Here is a 21856-nt window from a genome sequence, read left to right as displayed (position 1 = left end):
AGTTCTCTTTGTTTATGGACATAACCCGTTATGACAACTTATTATCTAGCAGTCCTTTTTCACCAAACCTGATCATCTTCCAATTTGTTTTTCTTGATAGAGAAGTCAGAATTCTTGATTGTAAACAACAAAATCTTCTCTGGTTTAACAAGAGGATATTAGTTAAATTGTAGCTAGCTCACAGACTCTCCAGGTTGTAGGAGAACCAGTCTCAGAAGTGATACAACCAGGAATAATACCCAATTACACTGAAAGAGGGGGGTGCAGGAGATAAAAATATGATCGGCTCTGAGACATTAAGCTTGTAAAATCAACATAATTTGAAGATTAATTGGATACGGGGATAAGAGAAGGGATAAATTAAGTATGAATCTCGGATTTCTGGGTTAAGGGTTATGGTTTGATAATTCAGTTTGCTGAGCATTGTGGACGTTTTCATGCAAGGCTACTCAGCATCTTCAGATTTCTCTTCTCTGGCCTGAAAAATTCTTATATTATGATACTGTTGTACAAAGTGGAAACTAGAATTTGCTGTCACTACTTCCTTTATCACTGAGTTGCTTTACAGAGATATCCTCATCCCCACCAAAGGACAGCCTGAGGAAATAGCATGTGCAGACTCCATCTTTGCGTTAGCATGGTGGAAAGTACTGGAGGTTTTGCTCTCCAGTTTGGAGCATCATTTGAGCCACAGTATTGCTGTCAAGCAGTGGAAGCCATAGTGTTTTTGCTAGAACAACTCTAATGGGATATAATTGGGTGTGATTCCTGGCAGCATAATGTCCAGTTTTACTGCTACTGTCTCCGGTTTCTCTTGAACCAGTCTTGCTCTCCTGCCATTCTGTATTTTCTAGTGTCACCAGAGTCATTCTTTTAAGCTGAAAATCGATGAGATTGCTCCCCTAATCAAATCTTGCCAGTGGCATTCCTCTGGCCAGAGGAAGAATCAAAACTCCAAAGTTATCAGTTTCCTAGGGGTTGCCAAAACAAATTACTACAAATTGGGGTGGCTTAAAATGAAAGAAATGTATTCTTTCACAGTTTGGAGTCCTGAAGTCTGAAGTCAAGGTCCACTGAAGGCCTCCTTTGGGGAGGAGGATCCTTCCTTGTTTCTTCTAGCTTCTGATTGATAGCCCCAGGCTTTCTTTGGCTTGCAACAGCACATCTGCAGTACCTCTGTCTTCACATACCAGTCCTCCATCTTGGATCTCCATGTCTTCAGATGGCATTCTCCTCTTATATGAAGACCAAAAACAGGGGCATGTGGCTGGTTCAGTTGGTGGAGTGACTCTTGATCTTGGGGTTGTGACTCTTGATCTTGGGGCTGTGAGTTTGAGACCTATGTTGGGTATAGAGATTACTTGATCTTGGGGCTGAGGCCCGCATGAGTTCTCTGAGACCCTGCTGTTGGGTCTCTCTCTCTCTCTCTGCCTACTTGTGATTTCTCTCTGTCAAATAAATAAATAAAATCTTTAAAAAAAAAAAAAAAAAAAAAATTTAAAAAGAAAAGAAAAGAAAACAGAACATTGGATTAGGACCTACCCTGATTCAGTACGATCTCATCTTAAATGGAATAAACCTGTAAGATCCTATTTCCAAATCAGGTCACATTCACAGGTACTGGGGATTAGGACTTCATCTTGCCTTTTGGGAGGTACACAATGCAATTCAACAACAGCCTACAAGGTGGCCTATGTTGTGGCCACTGTAGGCTTTCCCAGTCTCACCTTGTTCATTTTCCTCTCCTGTTGTACTATATTCCAGCTACTCCTGACTTTCAGCTCCTTAAAACTATCATGATCCCTTGAGCCCCACAAATCTTCATGACCAGAGTCCTTCTCCTTGGACAATTTTCTGTATCCACACTCTTCCCTTTCATCTTACCAGTTCACCCATATCCTTTATAGTTCCTGGACACCCTACATGAAGTTCAGTGTCTTTTCTTTGTGCTCCCACAGCTAACAGAACTTTTCCCATCATATCATGCATCACACTTTACACTGATTACTTGCCTGATATCTTGGCTCCAAGAAATCTGGGATAGTATCTATTTTTCTCAGTACTGTAGTCCCAGCACTTGGCATAGTACTTGTCACTGAGCAGACTTTCAATAAGAAAAATAAATTTGGCAACTCTTTGTAGTTTTGAATAACTGTGAAGCATGTAGTTATTTAGCTTTGGATCTTGTTGGAAGGGCCTAGTGTTTTGTCAGTCAATACTCCTCAATACAGGGTTTATTAGAGGGAATAAATTGTAGTTATTGGAAGGTTTTCAGTCACAGAAAGTTTCTATAACCTCCTCTATATAGGAATGACCTTGAATAATAGTTGTCTGATAATCTCTTATTGGTAGGCTGGATCCTCTGGCAAACTTAATGAAAACACAATTTCACAATACTCTTTTAGACTTTGCTCATTCCTCTTTGATTTATTAAAGTCATTTTATAACTTAATTTTATATGTCATTACAATGATAATTAATATATTACTTTCTAGTTTTTGCAATCATTATTAATTTCTAGCAATGTCAAGGCTTCAAACACCAAATATAAAATCAGTGTTTTGTGCAACCTCCATAGATTTACTGGTTGTTTAGATGAAGTGCTTAGCATTCAGGACTAAGATTTCTGATTCCCACTCTGTAATCTACATCAACTCATTTCTCACTTACTCCCATAGAAAGAGTAAGGCTTGGTATGCTTCAAATGGCAGCCAATACAAAAGTATTTCATATTCATCTTTAGATCTTTTCTGTATTTATAGTGAATACAGATCAACTACAGATCTGTTTATGTATTTCTAGGTGAATGTGAGAATGTCTATTTTGCAAGTTCAAAATGTGTGTGAAATACACTAATTTAACATTGGCATCTTATTTCCTGAACCCTCTTGACCTTTCTGTTACCTTTACGGTTCTTGAAATAAACTGAATTTTAATGCTTTTATTTTTTTAAACTCCTCCTATTGTAATGCAGGTTGTGTGAAGAATTAAAAGGGAAAAAGAAATTGAAAATTTGTTTGGATTATCCCTTCTTAACTTTTCTGCTAAATTAATTTGGGTAGTACTTGAATACCAGCATTGTTCATGCAATAGTCTGTATCATAACAAGTAGGTTCTCTTTAGTTTGTCATAATTTAGTTTAGACATAATTTTTCATAAGAAATTGTTAATGTATGTAGTCTAGACCCAATACACACACACACACACACACACACGAGCTTATCTGGAATGATACAAGGCAGGAACCACTGTTTGTTCACCACTGTTTACCCACTTGGGTATCCAGTACGTTAGTGAAGCAACATAAGGACATTGAAATGTGTTTTTAAAAGTGAAATCTCTCCCTGTTATTCCTCCACTGGATGTTTCCATGCTTGTGTCCCTTTCCAGGGGTTCCATGAATCTGCAAAGTGTGTATCAAAGAATTCGGGGGGGGGCATTAATTTGGGAAAAATTACATCTTTATTTCCACAAACTTCTAAGTGGCATTTATCATTTTCTTCTGAGAATAAGCCACAAACATTAGTAAATTTAGCAGTATCTTTGACTTGGTCATAAAGAGAAACCACAAATATTTCTTATCACAATTGTTGTATATACTTCAAAGATATTCTTGAAATTGTAGTAGTAACTCCAGCAAGATCTTAGTTTTTAGTGCATGACATAGAAGACATATGTATTATATCACAGATTTGTTTCTTTTAAAAATGTTCATAACTAATTTGTTTTCCTTTGTAATAATCAGTTGTATTTTCTGCACTAAAAAATATTATTCTGTCAGCAGAAGGACAAAGGTATCTGTGGCACGAAATACTCTGGTACAGGCTGCAGTTTTGTTTGCTTGTTTGTTTGTTTTTTAATTGTTGTTGGGAGTCATCTACCTAAAACTTTAAACAGGTCTCAACACAGTAATTCAAGGGCTACGGTACCATGGGCCATGTGCTATAGTCACTTCCAGGTGATTAGCCCTGGGAGACATGGGATAAAAATCTTTCATATCCTTTCTCACCCTCAGGACCGTCCCACCTCCAAACTAGTCCCAGACCCCTAGTTGCCTACAGTTTATCCCTTCTCTTATTTTAAAGTTACTGCAAAACCACTTATGTTTTAGGCAGTATAAAAATCTAGGTTCAAGTCTTGGCTGTTTCACTTACAAGTATTGTCTCCTTAGGTAATTTACACAACTACTCTGTACCTCAGTTTCCTCAGTTGCATGATTATCTTTTCTTATAGGTTGGTGGCAGATGTAAATGGTTTACCATGTGTAAAACTCTTAGGATATCTGGAAAATAGAAAGTTTTATGCAAATACTTGCTATTACTCTTAAATGGCTATGGTCATGAGTTCTATAACTACATGATAGATAGCAATAATTTCGAAAGTTACAGCATTGCTTAAAAAAGAATCCTTCTATTATGTGCCACCTGAGCTCATTTTGGCCTCACCCCCATCTTATTCTAGCTATTACTAAGGCAATCAGCAATCTGTGGGCTCTCACGGACACGTGCAGATCCAACCTGATGGTGCTCCGTACAACTCATGCTGCAAACCCCTTGTTTCCTGCTGATGTAGAGGTTTGGGGACCCTGTACATTTATATGTATAGCTCATTACCCAAGCCAGAAGCACGGAGAAGTTAATGCCTTCAGAGAGAGGGGTCAATGGACACATTTTCCATGTGTTCTATGTTCCTGTGTTTCTTAGAGATGCAGAAGTTCTTCCTTTCCAGAGTCTACATTTTCTGCATTTGTATTTGCCTTCACTACCTCCAGTTGTTCAACTCATATCTTTTCAGAAGACATACAGAATGTTTGATCTAAGAACAACATTGCCTTCGACTGAAGAATCCATTTGATGGCAAAGAAAGAGGATATGCTAGCTATCACATACCCTGTCACCCAGAACTGGCCCCCCAAAATGATGGTGGATTGCCTGTTAAGTCTTGGCTACCATACCAGGTAAAAAATAGCATCCTGTGGTTTGGGGATTCTGACCTCCACAGTGCAGTACATGAGCTGAATCAATGAACAATATATAGTACGTGTCTTCAAAGGCTAGAGTATATGGATCCAAGAACCAAGGGATGAAGCAGAACTGGTCCCTTTTACCATACCTTACAGGGACCTGGTTGGCAAAAGAAATTTGTACTTACCACCCTGCAACTTAAGCCTCTGTTCTAATAGAGATTTCCAAGTTCTAGGTTGGAACAGTTCCATCAGGAGACAGTAAAGGATCTATCTGCTAAACTTCTAGGTGTGATTCACAGTTGATTTCTTCAGGTTTGTCATGCCAATGGACCAGTGAAGAAAGAAAGAAGCACCAAACTTAAGGGAGCAATCAACCTTCATTACTATGAGGAGTTAGGATTTCTGATGCACAATAGAAGTGAGGTACCTGGAACCCAGGTGTATCTGGAACCCAGGAGTAACTTGGGCACACCTTTGTTCTTCTGTGCCAGTGGTCATGGTGACAAGGGCCAAGGAACCAAAACCTCAGTTCATAAATAATTTAAAACACTAAACAAAGAGGAGGAGTTGAGTAAAGGCAAAAATAAAACAAAAACAAAGTAAAACAAATCAGAAAGTGTTAGAGCATCTTTAAAGAATGATAATGCTTTGATTTGATTTTGATATGGTCTTGATTATGGTATTGGGCTTAGTGGCACACTCTACTTTGTAACTGTATGTTCATATTGTATTTACAGAATGAATGTGGATTTTTTGTTAGAGATATGTTGATACTAGGTCAATATTAGTGTTTTTGTTCCATTTACAATCACTGCTGGTATTCTGCAGTGATTTGTATGGGTGGGCACAGAATAATTGTTTCATTTATGGCTGTTCATTCCTTGGCTATCTTATTTCCATTCATCAAGTTATGAGATTTTTTTAAGAGAAAAAAATTAAGCAATTGCCAATAACATAAATTCATGTTAAGAACCACCAATAAACAGGTGAATTATTTAGTTAACTCCATGAACCCTGATTTTAAATGACTTCTTTGGGGGTATATTAAAAGGTTTGTATTAGTTGGCTTATTTTCTAATAGTCATTTTCTGAAAGGCTTTCATTTTATTTTAAAAACTCTTTTGCATTCAAGTCACATTTATATTAATATTCCAATAAGTGGTAGCACAAAAGTATGGAGTTCTTATATATTTTGTAATATATGACATGATTCTATGATTCCTTTTGTTCATCACATGAGTAGGGCAAAAAATATGGATAGAAGTTCCAGCGCTATCATTGTTTAATAGAATAATGTGGGCAGGTTATTTGTATAAGCTTAGCTTCTTTATCTATGAACAAGGGAATTGTTCTAAGAAAAAAAGAGAATGAAAGATGTAACACTCTGAAAGAAAGTGTACCATTGGGCAAGTTATACATCTTGCTTGTTGTACCTTGGTTTTCTGAACTGTGAAACATGGATAATAACATCTACTTCATTGTAAGTATTATATTAATGGATACCTGCAGAGAACTAAGTATTGCGCCTGTCACGGAGTAAGTGTTTATTACATGCCAGGTGCTTCATAAACATGATCACATCTATTTATGCCCCGAACAATAGAGGTAGGTGCTATTTTTTGTCATCCATTTTATAGGTGAAGAAACTGGCTCCCAAGGAGATTATGTAACAGATCTTCCTCTACTTACAATGGCGTTATATCTTGATAAGCCCACATAAATTGAAAATGTTGTAAGTTGAAAATGCGCTTAATGCACCTAAACTACCAAATGTCATAGCTTAGCCTAGCCTACCTCAAACAGACTTACATTAGCATACAGTTGGACAAAACCAGCTAATACAATGCTTATTTTATAATAAAGTGTTGGTTATCTCAAGTAATTTATTAACTACTATACTGAAATTGAAACACAGAATGGTTATGTGGATTCAGACTGTTTGTATGTGTACTGGTTGTTTACCCTGGTGATTGCATGGCTATTTGGGTGCTGTGGCTCACTACTACTGCCCAGCATCATGAGAGAATATCATATCACATACTGTTAGCCCAGGAAAAAATAAAAAATTAAAACAAAGTACAGTTTTTACAGAATGTGTGTTGGTTTTGCACCATCATAAAGTTGAAAAATCAGAAGTTAAACTATTTTAAGTTGGGGACCATCAGTACCTGGCTATAGTTGTATAGATATACAATAAGTGGTAAAATCAGGTTTCCAACCAGATATTCTGACCCCATTCTATTTTACTGCTTCTCTAGCAAACACCCAACTTAACTGAAAATATTCTAAGAATCACATGAGATAATTATGCAAAAACACATGATGCACTGTAAGTGGACACAACATGTTAAGATATTAAAAATCATATAGAAGCCAAAAGATGGTACAGTCATTTTCTACTAAATATTTATCAGTTCTCCAGCTGGACTTTTCTAAGTGTCAATCCAATATCCTGACATGACATTTCTTGAAACTTAGTTGTTTCCTTACTTTGAGCATTTGGCTTATTTTTTTCTTTATATAATTTTATTCTTCTCATAATTCTAAGGAAGGGTCTAGACCTCAGCAAAATACAGTGCTGTATTCAGTAGAATTTTAGCATCAGTAAGGGTAGTGTGACAGGCAATGAAATTGAAGCATTTGAGTACAATGACTTGGGAGTGAGCAGGACATTGGAGACATCTGGCAAAGTGTTCAGAGCCCTTTCCAGACAGAAGAGATACCACAGAAACAAGAACTCATCTCTAGTGCCAGACAGTTGAATTTATTTATCTATTTTTGCACATAGTTTTGTACTAAGAAAATGTCAATTTAACATACTCATGAAAGATTGCAGTATGTTGAAGATGCAGATTTTGAAATACTTCTTTGATTAAAAGTTGATCACATATCTGTTTCTTCAGGCCACAAAAAGGTTTAAGGTAGAAGTGGGATTACAGTTTTTGAGTCTAAGGATATTCCCAAGGGGCATAGTGGTGCTCCTAGGACCTCCTTTATGGGGTTGGTGTGGGGATTGAGTGAATGTGAGAAAAGCAATACACACAGTGTCTAATGCATCATCATTGGTCACTAAAGAATACTTATTATCAATATCTATTCAGTGAGGCTTCATGGCCGTGAGAAATCTCTCCATTATTTCTGGAAGTCACTAGGGCATGTCACTGTATGATCATTCTTTCCCATGATGATGTTATGGTCTTCAGCTTCCTCACTTTGTGGGTTGAATCTGCAATTACTGCTGGGCTGTAGGAGGCTCCTCCTTATTTCCGCGGTTGCCTCAGCTGGTGGTTGCTGGTGCTGGGTCAGAAGGTACTGTGGTGGTTTTGTCAAGTATGTGGTACATTGATGGGATAGCACCGTTCTTCTCCAAGGCTGCACTCCGTTCTGGAGTCCCAGTGTGCTGGAAGCATGTAGGCTGTCTCACCCTGCGTCTTGCAAATAGACCTAGATTTTTCAGGTTCTATTGCTTGCAACCTTCTCTTACAGGCTTGGAAGGATCAGTTCTTGGGGACTGATCTGTAAGACAAATTTGGATGAAAGATATCATTGTTTCCTCAATTTTGCTTCTCTTCTTGCCTTCCAGACTGCCTTTTCTTAAAATGAGTGTTCTCCTCATGGTCCATCCATTCCTCCTCCAAAAATACACACACCTGCCATGCCATGCCCCCCCCACAACCTCCAGATATTTGTTACTGTCATTAGTAAGCAATGCTTAGTATCAGGCTGGGCCCACACCACAAACATACACATGATGCATTTATACTAGCAAAGATAAAAAGAATATTAAGTATGCTATAAGGCATTGATATTTTCTTCCACTTGAATAAATGTAAACACTATGCTACTTTTTAATTCTGATAGATGTTGGCTTCTATGACTTAGGATGACATTGTTCAGTATAATCTTTTTTTTTTTTTTCATTAATAAAGAACTGGTTAGTTGAAGGTCATTCTTTCTCTGGGTTTACCGCTAAGGAACATCATAATAAATCATGCCACTTGCTCTCATTTAAGATGTAGTCAAGTGTCCTATTCTTTTTTGAGAATTCAACCATTGATGGCTATTAGCGTTCGTATAGACAAGGTAAATTCTTTGGAATCTATTGTAAAAACAGTTTTAAATGATCAGCTTCTTGGACACTCATCTAATGGAGGAAGAGAAGAGAACTCTGTTATATTCCATACTTTGTCAAATCTTGGCACAGCTAGAATTAGGTTCTAATCTGTAAGGAATTTGTTATTAATAAGGTATGCAGGGCAAAGAAAACCTGAAAACGCCAAGCCAAACATAGATCAGCAGGTAAGAAGTATTCATTTATGACTGATTTTGTACCATTGTTGTTGATATGACAACACAACTGAGATACTTTCATTTTTTAATATCTAGTTAGAAAATGACAGGTCAATTTTTTTGCTCTAATACTGAGTAACTTCTATAGTACCAATAGCTATAGTAATGTTACTTTGATGTCTATATTTACCTTACCTGAATTGTAACAATATAAGTAAGTTCATGGGAGGACCTTGAGTTTTTATAAATGTTTGTTTTTTAAAGTGTTCATATTGCAAATGATTTAAAAAGTTTATTTTTAATAACACACACAAGTGTCAGCTTAATTTGTTTATCAAGCTATGTATTTTCATTATCATTTCTCTGACAATAAGCTACTGTTGTACTGTAATTTTTTCTAGATAAAAAGAGGTTTAAAAACTTTATAGATGTAAGTCTCTTAAACCCAATGTAGCTGAATTTATACTCCAAACCTCAAACTTGATATTCTAATAGGCAATGAATTTTCTCTTATAAAAACTTAGTGCTATCTCTCACACCAATAAGACTTGCATAGAGGATTATTGTTATTTTTTTAATTTGAAATATTCCTTCTAAAGCCAGGCTTTTCCTGCCTTAGGTAATTCCTACATATCTTTGCAATTTCAGCTTAGATAATGTTTCTTACAAAAGGGTCTATTGGGCTCACTAATTTGTGTTACATGTACTAACCACCCAGGTATTCTTGTTTACTTCTTATACTTTCCCTTTTTGTAACAAAACACATGTCAATTGTATATGCAAATTTCAGGCTTACATTTTATCAGTAGAATTTCTTGTCACACCAACCCTCCTGAAACTTCAGACAAGATACAAGAAAAGAGTAAAAAAGAAAAGAAAAGAAAAAAGTCATATGCTGGTGGAAGACTTAAAACTTGCTAAAAGTGTATAGATCCAGAAGAGTTTCCTGCCTTGATGGCTTTTATCCTGAGAAAAGGCCAAAGTCAGAACTGCGTAAGATGGTCAAAACTCAGAAAATCTCAAGCTGGTCTGAAGAGAAGAAAACAAATTTGGAGGACAATAGCCATGAAAAGGAGAAGGGGGGTATTATGATGGAGAGAATCCAAGATGGGGAGCCTCAAAATTCTATATAAAAATACAGTTTAAAGGGTGCTTTGGTGGCTCAGTCAGTTAAACGTCTGACTCTTGATTTCAGCTCAGGTCGTGATCTCAGGGTTGTGAGATCAAGCACTGCATGGGCCTTTTCCCTGAGCCTAAAGTCTGCTTAAGATACTCTCTCTCTGGGGCACCTGGGTGGCTCAGTGAGTTAAAGCCTCTGCCTTTGGCTCAGGTCATGGTCCTAGGGTCCTGGGATCAAGCCCTACATCGGGCTTTCTGCTCCACCAGGAGCTTGCTTCCTCTTCTCTCTCTGCCTGCCTCTCTATCCGCTTGTGATCTCTGTCTGTCAAATAAATTAAAAAAAAAAAAAAAAAAGATTCTCTCTCCTTCTTCCTCTGCACCTGCATTCTGCCCCACATGCATGCATGTGCATGCAATCAATCAATCAATCAATCAAACAATCAAAATAAAAATGCAGTTTAAGCCTCTGGCTGACCTCCTGATCCATGCAAGGGCAGAGAAGACTCAAATCTTCACAGCTAGTGATAAAAGACGTGAACTGAAATTGAGCTTCTACCCAAAGAAGAGTTTGCGTATTGGGTGCATAACCAAGTTAATTGCCTATAAAAACTAAGGTATCAATACTCTTTCGAGGAACATGACAGGGTCTAGGCTTTCTATGACAGAGCATCTGTAATGTCTGGAATATAATTCAAAATCAACTGATGTATGGAGAACCAGTCTTGAAAGAAAAGGAATTTAACTGAGACCAACCAAGAGATGATTCAGATGTGGGAATGAGCAAAGATTTTAAAACAGTTATTATAGTTATATTCAATGAAGTCAAGGAAAATAAGCTGATAATAAATGGAAACATGGGAAATCTCAGTAGAGAAATAGAAATAAATGAAAATTTTAGAACTGAAAAATAAAATACCAAAATTAAAATTCCCTAGATAGGCTTACTGGCAGAATAGAGATGATAGGGAAAGTCATCAGTGAACTTTAACTCAATAGAAGACTAATCTGAACAGAGAAAATAAGACTGAAAAAAATGAACAGAGCCTTGGGGACCTGTGGGTAATAACAAAATAGCAAAAACAAGAGCGTAGCATAATCAAACTGCTGAAAGGCAAGGATGAAGGGGAAATTTTGAAGCAACTGGAGAATAATGACATTTTACATGCAAGGGTATAAGTGAAATTAATCTATGATGAAAGAAATCAGAACAGTTGGAGCAGAAGGCAAAAACTGCTTGGGAATACACAAGAGAAAACTTTTTAGGTTGACATCATGATAGAGCTTTGGGTTACATAGATGTATACATTTATTAAAAGAAGAAATATATGCTTTACATAAATACATCTCATTTTGTGTAAATTTAAATTTTGCATTAAAAGAAAAAAAAAAACTGAACCAAAATTGTAGTTGACCCTCACTAGCTTTAGGTACTCTGAATATAGAGACCCGCTTCATTCCTATCATTGTGTCCTTTGGGCTGAATACAATAAACCACATGGGGGTACATGTTCAGTAAATTTTTTTGAGTTAAATTTCATTTCACATATTCCTTTTTCATCTCCACTGTTCTAATGCAGTTGACAAAACCATGACCAAAGTCCTGGAAAATAAATGGGAGGATGAAATAAGGAATCTGCATAATCATGAACATTGAAGGCTGATAAGAATTTATTTATTTATTTATTTATTTATTTATTGGCTGATAAGAATTTGAATATAATATACAGTGTAGGCCATGTTAGAGTTTGCATTTTTAGAACTTCTGTTGCTCTATATAATACCCCTAATGTAAGCCAAGATCTTAACATACATATTTTTTTCCCTCTCATAATCAAAAGAATGTAAAATGTTCTCGTTAACTGCAAATGTGAACTGGTCCAAGCACTTTGGAAGACCGTCCGGTAATATCCACTAAGTTGAATGTGAGCATGTCAAATTCCCAGCAATTCCACAGTTAGGTATTTTACAATACTTAACAAGAAAAATTCTTGTGTGTTTGTACCAGAAGACACATGTCCAAAAATGCTCATAGCAGACAATACGTCACAGTGGATGTCATTAACCTGGTCAGATCTCAGCTCTACCACTGACATAGGTGTGTGTCCACAGACAAATAGCTTCTTTCTCTGTGCCTTATTTTCCATTTGATACTGTAGTTCTTCTGTCATTATTAACCAGAAGTGTAGGGTTATTCTTGCTCGTGTGTTATGTTGATATTCATGCTGGAAAAAAAACAAAAAAACAAAAAAACCTCCATCACCTTCTTAAATTCATCCCATTGATATGCTAGTTTTTCTTGTAGATAACATATTTTACAAGAACACTGCAAATTAAATATTACATCCTTTTTGCAGTTGACCAAAGGGAGACTAAAGAAAGGTGAAGGATTGAGATTAAATGGCTGACCAGTGAGTAGCTGTGCTAGATAGGATACTGACAGGAAAACAGTCCTTCCCAGATGTTTCAAAGGAAGATGATTTAATGACAATCTCCATGTTGAGGTGTGGGTATGGTAAAGGTAATAAAAAGGGGATGATAAGGTATTCAGAGACAAGCAACTTAAAGGAAGCCATTAAAACCCCTCAGATCTGGAGGAACCAAAGAAGGAAATAGTATTTCCAAAACCCAGTGAGAACTGGTGGGAACTAAAGTAGTAAAGGCTCACAACTCCTGCCAGAGCTGTAGAGTGAAAGAAGAGAAAAGATACTCAACCCGTACTTCCTGCCTTCTTATCTCCTGCAGGTGCCTCCAACTGGTTGAACCCAACTGGCTGCCAGCAGTCAAGGGAGCTGCCAGAGCCAGCCTCTCAGGGCACAGAGCAGGTCAGGGAAGAATGGAGAATAGAATGGGGTGGGGATAATTGGAAATTGACAAGTACTTTCAGTCATATCCAAATTTGATCTCATGTTTTTGCATCTTCCAGGTCCATGTTCCTTCTTATACATTAAGTTGACTCTCATTTTATGTATGTATGTATGTATGCGTGCCTGTATATATGTATGTGTGTATCATATGTACGTATGTATTTGACAGAGACACAGCGAGAGAGGGAACACAACCAGGGGAGTGGAGAGGGAGAAACAGGTTTCTCACCCCACAGGGACCCTGATGTGGAGCTTGATCCCAGGACCCTGAGATTAGGATCCGAGGCAAAGCAGACATTTAACGACCTAGCCACCCAGGCACCCAACTCCCCTGCCCCCTTTTTAAATTTAATTTGACTCTCATTTTAGATACACATTATAATAGCAACCACAAATTGTATTACAGCTAGAGACTTGTTAAACTAGACACTCTTAATTTCTTTTCTAGCAGTGAGAAGGTCATCACATGACTCCTGAGTTTAGATGGGATGAGGAAGATGGGAATGAACTACCATCACCTAGGTTTGTGTTTGGATCACTAGTTTGAATATCCCAAACCATCTTTCAAATTCAACATACACTTTTCCCCAGGTTAGTGGACTCTTTCAGGACTTTCATTTGGATAAAACTGAGTTACTAATTAAATACCATATGGCTAACTGATGGATGGTTACTCTTTAATGTGACATTTTAGAGCACAGAAAAGACAGGGACTAAGATAATTGTTCTCCAGCTAGCTAAATGTAATGCAGCTAAGAAAAAGGATGAGGGTGCAGGGTCTGGCTTCAATTATTTCCAGCCCAGCAGGTCTTTTAGAAATGTCTTTTAGAACTGCCAGTTGTCTTGGCAGCATGAAACGCTGACTTCTCTGGAAATGTGGTTGAGAATACAGATCAAATAAAATATTCTTTTCTAAGTATTATTTAAATAAGTTAATTAATCTAATAGCTTCAGCTTCTTATAAGCAAAATGGGAGGAATAATAGTGTATACCTCATGTCATCGTTGTGAAAGTTAATTCTGTAATAATCATAGAACACTTACAACAGTGCCTGGAAAATAATAAGCATTCAATAAATGTGAGCTATCATCATCCTTACCTTGTGCCAAGCAATAACCTTTGCTCTTTCTTTGTCCCAATTCCCTTTCTATGTTGTTTTTAAAGACCCCTCCTGAGATTTTTCTCCATGTATGTTTTCATTGTCTCTTAAATTTCAAGTTTGTTGTCCTGGCAGAGACTCTTGGACACTGGCATTTCCAACTCTGGTTAGTTGAGAAGTGCTGTGAACATAATGAGTCCCTTCATAGCACTGCCCCAGGAAATAAGCCATATATTCATGGATTCATTCTGGTAGGAAGTCCTGCAAAGAGAAATCTTTGACTTATCTATCTAAATTCTTTTTTACATTTACCAATAAATGACCTTGGGGGAGATCATATGACTTTTCCAAATCTCAGCCTGCAAGATAAAGATAACATGGTGCCTACTCCATATGTGTATTTGTTTATGGAATGGAGAGCTTTTGTTAATATTAGGTAAATTCTTAAAAACCCCATTTTCTTTAGGTTGAAGAACGGTATTTGACAGAGTAATTTCTCTACTGTTTTTCAAATACATATATATGTGTGCATATGCATGCATATACACATATACATATATATACATATATATATATATACACATATACATATATGTGTATATGTGTAAATATAAAATCCCAAAGAAGCATAAAAATGGCAAAAGCCACCACTGTGATCAAAGCCCGAAGATTTCAGACTCTGTTGCCATTTCAGTGTTATCCTGGCCAACTCAACCTCTTTGTGCTTTAGTTTTCTTATCTGTAAAGTGAGCAATTGGACTAGAACTGTGTTTTATGAAACAGATAAAGTAAGGAGGGAATGCACATATAGTAAGGCTTCCTCTTTATTTATATAATTTATTTATAATTTATAATCTTTATTTATAATGCATGCTTCAAATATAGCAAAAACTCTGAGAATTCTCTTAATAAGAACATTTAATTTAGTTAATTTGATTTGCTTAATTTCGTGTTTCTCGGACTTGTTTGTGCAACTCTTTTCTGAAAATAATGAACTGATATCTTGGCAAACACTGGTGTTCTGCACGTAAAAAGGGGAATGGATTCTGGAGTAGATGATATTCAAGTCCCTTCTCCTTATCATTCTAGAGCTCAGTGAGGTCATGTTTATTCCAGGCATAATATATATGCATCCTTGTTGTGCTACCTTTCCCTACATTTACAATACTCATGTCATGAATTCTCTCTTTTTTTCAAAGGAAAAAAAAAGTTAATATGATTGATCATATGGTTCACATAGGTCCATAATATACTATTGGGCAGTGTTACATCTCATAAAGGTATTGTTTTATGCTTTCTTTGCCCTTTGAAATTGTGTTTTTCTTCCACTGGCTCAAAAAATTTATATTTTAAAGTAGGGAAGTGATATTTGGATTTTCATCCTATTATCATTTATGTTTTACCTTTTAGAAGTGAGTAGGGCCAAGGGGTGCATGATAGGTGAAGACTAATTCAAATGTCCTGAAGTTTCTGACCATAATACACAAAACATGGACACCCTACCTTGGCTATGCCAAAGGAATAGCCTTTTCCATCGATTTGTTTGCTAAGTGATGAAGCTAAGAAAATCCATTTTGACTTTGGGGTTGCTTCATTTAAGCTGGTAGACCTGGGATTTAAATAACTCTAATTTGAGAGCAATCTTAGCATTGTAGGACTTAATTATGAGCATGAGTAATGAGAGTACATTTCTGCTGTAGAGATGTCTTCGAGTCCTGGAAGAAAATAGATGGCTCATTCAAACTCTGTAAATGCAGAAGGATTAATAAAATAGCTATTTACAAAGTGTGGGCCAAACGAAGAGAAAATGCAAGCCAGGGAAGGAAAAAAACCCTGATCATACTGTCTCCTGCTATATAATCTCCTAAAGATGGTTCAACCAAACCAGAAACCAGAGGGCAAGGGAGCCTGTTAACTCAACCATATCCCTATTAGAGTGGAGGACGTATATGATAGGAGGATGGAAAATACCTTGCAGAAGTGCCAAGAGATCAGGCCACATGCTCTGATAACTTTCACAAGAAGGAAAAGATCATAAATGAACCTATACAACCCAATCCATCTTAAGTGTTAAAACTTCATCTTAGCATAATTTCCAGCCATTTTTAAGTAAGTATTACTGTTTTCTATTGTGATAGAAAGAACCATCTTTATTTTTGAAATAGATATGATTTAAGTTTATTTAATTTAATTTAATTTTATAAACATGTATAGCACTTACTATATGCCAGGCACAGTTCTAAATACTGTAAATATATTAATGCTTTAATTCTCATAGCAGCTTTCTTATTATTACTATTATTTCTCCCATTTTGCAAATGGACAAACCAAACACAGAGGTTAAAAAATTTGCCTAATGTCATAAAGCTAAGAAGTAAAGTCAGCATCTGCAGTTAGGCAGTCTGATTCCATGGCCTTACTTTAAATTATTAAGCTATGCTTCCAGCCTGTATGTCACGCCACCTTGCTAAGCAATCCATACTCAACTCCCTCTATTAAAGAGTTAAAGTAGTGTCCTTTACTTCCTTTCACACATAGTGGAATGATGTTGTAAAAAGAGCACTCATTTTGGAATAGAAAGCTCTTTCCTAGAAGGGGGCAAGGCCCCAGGCAAATTACCCAGGACCTCATCAATATAAAAGTGTTTGAGTGTTTGAGAGGAGGCTGTGATCTTAACATCCTTCCTGGGCAAGTTGCGATAACACTAAGAGAGATATTACCAAATTGAATTCTAGTAATTGTTTTAAAAGAGGATTTAGTATTCTGAACACTGCTTCTTAACAAATATGGAAGCCCACAAGGGCTGACAAGTTGCCCTCCCAAGAGTGAAGACATGAAGTCACATACAACTAGGTCTAAATCCTAGAAATGCTTATTTGTTCTATGACTAAGCTGAAGGATGAGAATGGCAGGAGACATTTAGCATGGTTGTCAAAACAGGTTTCAAAATCAAAAAAACATTTCAAATTTTAGTTCCATCATTAATTCAGTATATGTTATTTAACCTCTGATTCTTGGTTTACCCATCTATAAAATGGGGATGAAAATACCTACTTCCCAAGTTGTTCTACACATCCAATGCAGTAATGTGTGTGCATTTAGTAGTGTCTGAAATACAGTAAGCATCCCCCGAGAGTTAGCATCATCATCATCATCATCATCATCAATCACCATCACCACCATCAGGTGTCCTGGAGAAATGCTCCACCTCATCATGTGCAGTTCTGGTGAGGCTGTCACTAACAATTTTGTCTATGCCCTGTGCTTAAAGTTTGGAGCAAGAGACTGAGACCTGGCTGACCAGAAATCCTCAGGAATTAATCCAAAGGATGATATATTAGTTTCTTTGAATTGCCATAAAAAAATTCACCACATAACAATAAGAAGATAAATTAATTCTGTTATAGAAATTATTTCTTAAATAATAAAAATGTCTTCTCTCACAGCTCTGAAGACCCAAATCAAGCTGTAGCAGTGTTAGTCTCTTCCAGAAGCTCTGAAGGAGGATCTGTTTTATTCTTTTTTCCTAGCTTCTGGTGATTGTTGGCAATCCTTGGTGTTCCTTGGTTTGTGGACCCATCACTCTAATTTCTACCTCTATCTTCACACCAACCTTTTCTTTTCGGTATCTCATAAGGACACTCGTCATTGGAGTTGGGACTGACCCAGTTAATGCAAGATGATTTCATCTAGAGATCGTTAACTTAATTATATCTGCAAAAATCCTTTTCAAAATGAGTTCACACTCATAAATTCTGGGTAGATGTATCCCCCCAAACGGGCCACCACTCAAGCCATTACAGATGAGCAAATAATTCAAGCAGGGTTCATCTATGGTCATCATATTGTAGAGAGAGGTTGTATAAATATCATGACCACACAGAAGAAAGCAGGATGAAATTATCTGGCAATGGGAAAAAAAGAAGGAAATAGGGGTGTGGCAGGGGTAGAAAGAGAGATATCAAGAGAACATCTGGATTTAGTAGGGCCTTCAATCATTTCTGCCTCTAGACTTAGTTCCATGAGCCAATGTTCTTTGTTTTTTGCCTATGCTTGTATAAGTTGATTTTTTATCACTCATATCTGAAAGAATACTGAATAATACAACTACTAATATTAAACAGAGGTCGATTCCGTTTTTTAATCTGCCTTCAGTAGGAAGAGGAGGAGGGATTGTTAAAAAGGGTTTCTTGATGTGTGATTACTTCAGCTAAAAGGTGGAAGTGGGTGAGACACTAGCCCTTCTATCACTGGATTAAGTTACCTGCTAATCTGTCTCTCTTCCTTCTAAGGATGCACAGGAATTATGAATTGTGAGCTCTCATATACTGAGTGCTTTCTATTTTTTAAGTACTGGGAAAAATCTTTGCAGGTATTATATTTTATCCAATCTTATAGAAAATCTGTGAGTTAGGTGATATTTTCCTCACTTACAGACAAGAAAGGTGAAAAAAGGCTGAAGTATTGTCAGTTGATTTTTACAATTAGTGAGGGCTTCTCTCAGGCAGCAACTGCATTGCTTTCACTGTTGTTTCTCCAAGATTTATCCCAGGGCTTGGCACATAGTCAAGCAATGGTTCTTTAAGTATGTTTACTGAATAAACAGCATCAATATTACCTGGGGCTTGTTAGGAATATAAATTATCGGGCTCTACTCTATATGTACTGAATAGAAACTTGGGTGGAACCCAGCTCTCCACATGATTCTGGTGCACTAAAATTCTGGGCCACTGAGTGGATATTTATTAAGAGTAGAAAAACAGTGAAAATGTTGAATTCCAAACTCAAAGTCTTAGTTGAGGAAAAGGGGTTAATCCAGGGTCTATGGTTTCCCAAGAAATAATCTGACTTCTAATAGTAAAGTGACAGAGAATGTCTGTGGCACCCTAAAATTACTCTTCAAATCATTTCTCTGCAGTACACTTTGTACAACCACAGACACATAGAAAACAGTGATGTCTCACTTTCCAAAGAATGGCGGCTTCCATCCATCTTTATTTATAGTCCTGAGCTCCATTCCTGGTGTCTCTCAGCCTTTCCTTAAAGCACAAACTTGCAGAAGGAAAAAAAAAATCATATTTTCACACCATTTAGGCCATTGCTTACCTAATGGGACATATAATGTGATGAAATTGCCACCTGGTGGTTGAGATATAGGACAGTTCCCAAGGGTATAATTACCCAGGCTATTATTTAATATTTTAACTATACCTACTCCAAAGGCATGCTCATGGAGTTGGTTAATGTTATGACAAGCTGTAGATTGGAACTGAGATTTTTAACACTTTTAAAATGACAGAACAACAAATGACTAGATCTGGGAGGAGAAAAAGCCTAGGAACTTGATTTTAAAGAAAGATATATCACAGATGCAGGTACTCAATACATAGAATAAATCATGACTAGAGGACAAAAAGCAAAGTGTAGCAAATAAAAGCCTACAGTTTGAAAATGGGGTACATTTATTCCTTTGAAAACAGTGCTCCATTTTATGAATGTAATGTCATATGTAGAAATGAAGTGATTTTGATAGAAAGTTAAATATGTCTTTAAATAAAATATATTTTTAGGAAATTCCAGGATAATTTATGTCTTTTAGATGCAGTCCCTCTCCATGGAGTATTGAGGTGCTATATTAGTCAGGATAGAGTAAGCTTTGCTGCAAAAACAAATTAACCTTGAAATATCAATGACCTAACAATAGCTAAGGTTCATTTATGTCTTATTCTATATGTCCAACACAGTTTGGTAGGGAGCTGTTTTCCAGATAGCTGCTCAAAGACTTAGGCTAAAGGAAGGTTCTGACAGCCATTATGGACATGAGCCACCAGTATTACCTGAGCTAAGGAAACAAACAAACAAACAAACAAACACATTGGCTCTTCTGTGCTCTGGTCTAGAAGTGATACATATCTCTCCCACTCATGGCTCATTGGCCAAAACTTATATATGGCCTCACTTAACCAAGAACAATATGGAAATATATGGGTAGTACCTGAATTTTTGATGTGTAGCAAATACTTTTTCCCAAAGTAGCTATTTGTTCTAACTAATCTGATTTCCTTCTATGTCAATTTCAAATCAAAATCTTCCACTCTCGGGCCCCTGGGTGGTTCAGATGATTAAGCCACTGCCTTCAGCTCAGATGTGATCCTGGAGTCCTGGGATCCAGTTCCACATTGGGCTCCCCGCTCAGTGGGAAGTCTGCTTCTCCCTCTGACCAATCCACATCTCATGCTCTCTCTTCTCATTTTCTCTTTCTCAAATAAATAAATAAAATTAAATAAAAAAACAACTTCAACTCTCATGATAGTCTCTCTATCTGCTCAGATAGCCACAGCTTATGAATCTCCTTTCCCTTGCTAATATCTGGCTTCTACTAAAACACGAAGAGAAAAAGTGTTGCCTAAGAAGCTGACAAGGGATTTTGTTTTCAACTACTTCTTCAGACTAAGTAAATTCTTGGAATCAAATTAGATCACAAGAAAACCATTCCTGAATATTCTTGGTTTAACTTATTATAGAAATAAATGTCTTTAATGATTGAAATTTTAATGCAATACCTTTAATATTTATCAAGAGTCAATATAAGAACACCTGTAAGGCATGTGATCTGAATTATTGAATACCCTATGCCTAAAGACCAGTGGGATTCCATGCTTCTAGGGACCACAGCAGAATGCGGTGGAACAGATGTGAGATTTGGAACTGGTTTGTACTACATCTGAACCCCAAGTTTGGCTATTTTTGTCTTAGTGATCCTCGTTTGATTACTTCATCCTCTTCCTTCTAATATTCCACTAGAGAGGATTAAATTAAGGTCTAGTATTCTCATGGTTAAGAGTTTGAATCCTAGAAGCAGGCTTACATTTGAGTTCCAATAATACTTAGTTAGGTGGCCTTGGACAAATCACTTAATCTTCTGGACTTTGATTTACTCGTATAAAATTGGTATTACAATAGCATGTATATCCAAAATTATTATTAATATTAAATTGGATAATATATATAAACCCTTAAAATTGTGTCTGGCAGAGAATAAGTACTAGCTAGCTCTGGCTATCATTATGATTAAATTAGAGAATAGAATGTTGAACCACCCTTGCCTCCCATGGATAAATTCCACCTGGTCATGGTGGATAATCTTTTTAATGTACTGTTGGATCCTATTAGCTAGGATCTTGTTAAGAATCTTAGCATGCATATTCATCAGGGATATTGGTCTGAAATTCTCCTTTTTGGTGGGGTCTTTGCCTGGTTTGGGGATCAGGGTAATGCTGGCTTCATAAACAGCTTCAAAAGAATAGGTATTATTTCTTCTTTGAATGTTTGGTAAAATTCCCCAGGGAATCCAGCAGGTCCTGGGCTCTGTTCTTTGGGAGGTTTTTGATCACTGCTTCAATCTCGTTACTAGATATTGGTCTATTTAAGTTGTTAATTTCTTCTTGATTTCGTTTTGGAAGTTTATAGGGTTTCCAGGAATGCATGCATTTTATCTAGGTTGCTTAACTTATTGGC

The sequence above is a fragment of the Mustela putorius genome, unplaced genomic scaffold (assembly GCF_011764305.1).
Source record: "Mustela putorius furo isolate JIRA1106 unplaced genomic scaffold, ASM1176430v1.1 tig00000129_pilon_pilon_pilon, whole genome shotgun sequence".
Lineage (NCBI taxonomy): Eukaryota > Metazoa > Chordata > Mammalia > Carnivora > Mustelidae > Mustela > Mustela putorius.
This window is presented reverse-complemented; position numbering follows the sequence as displayed.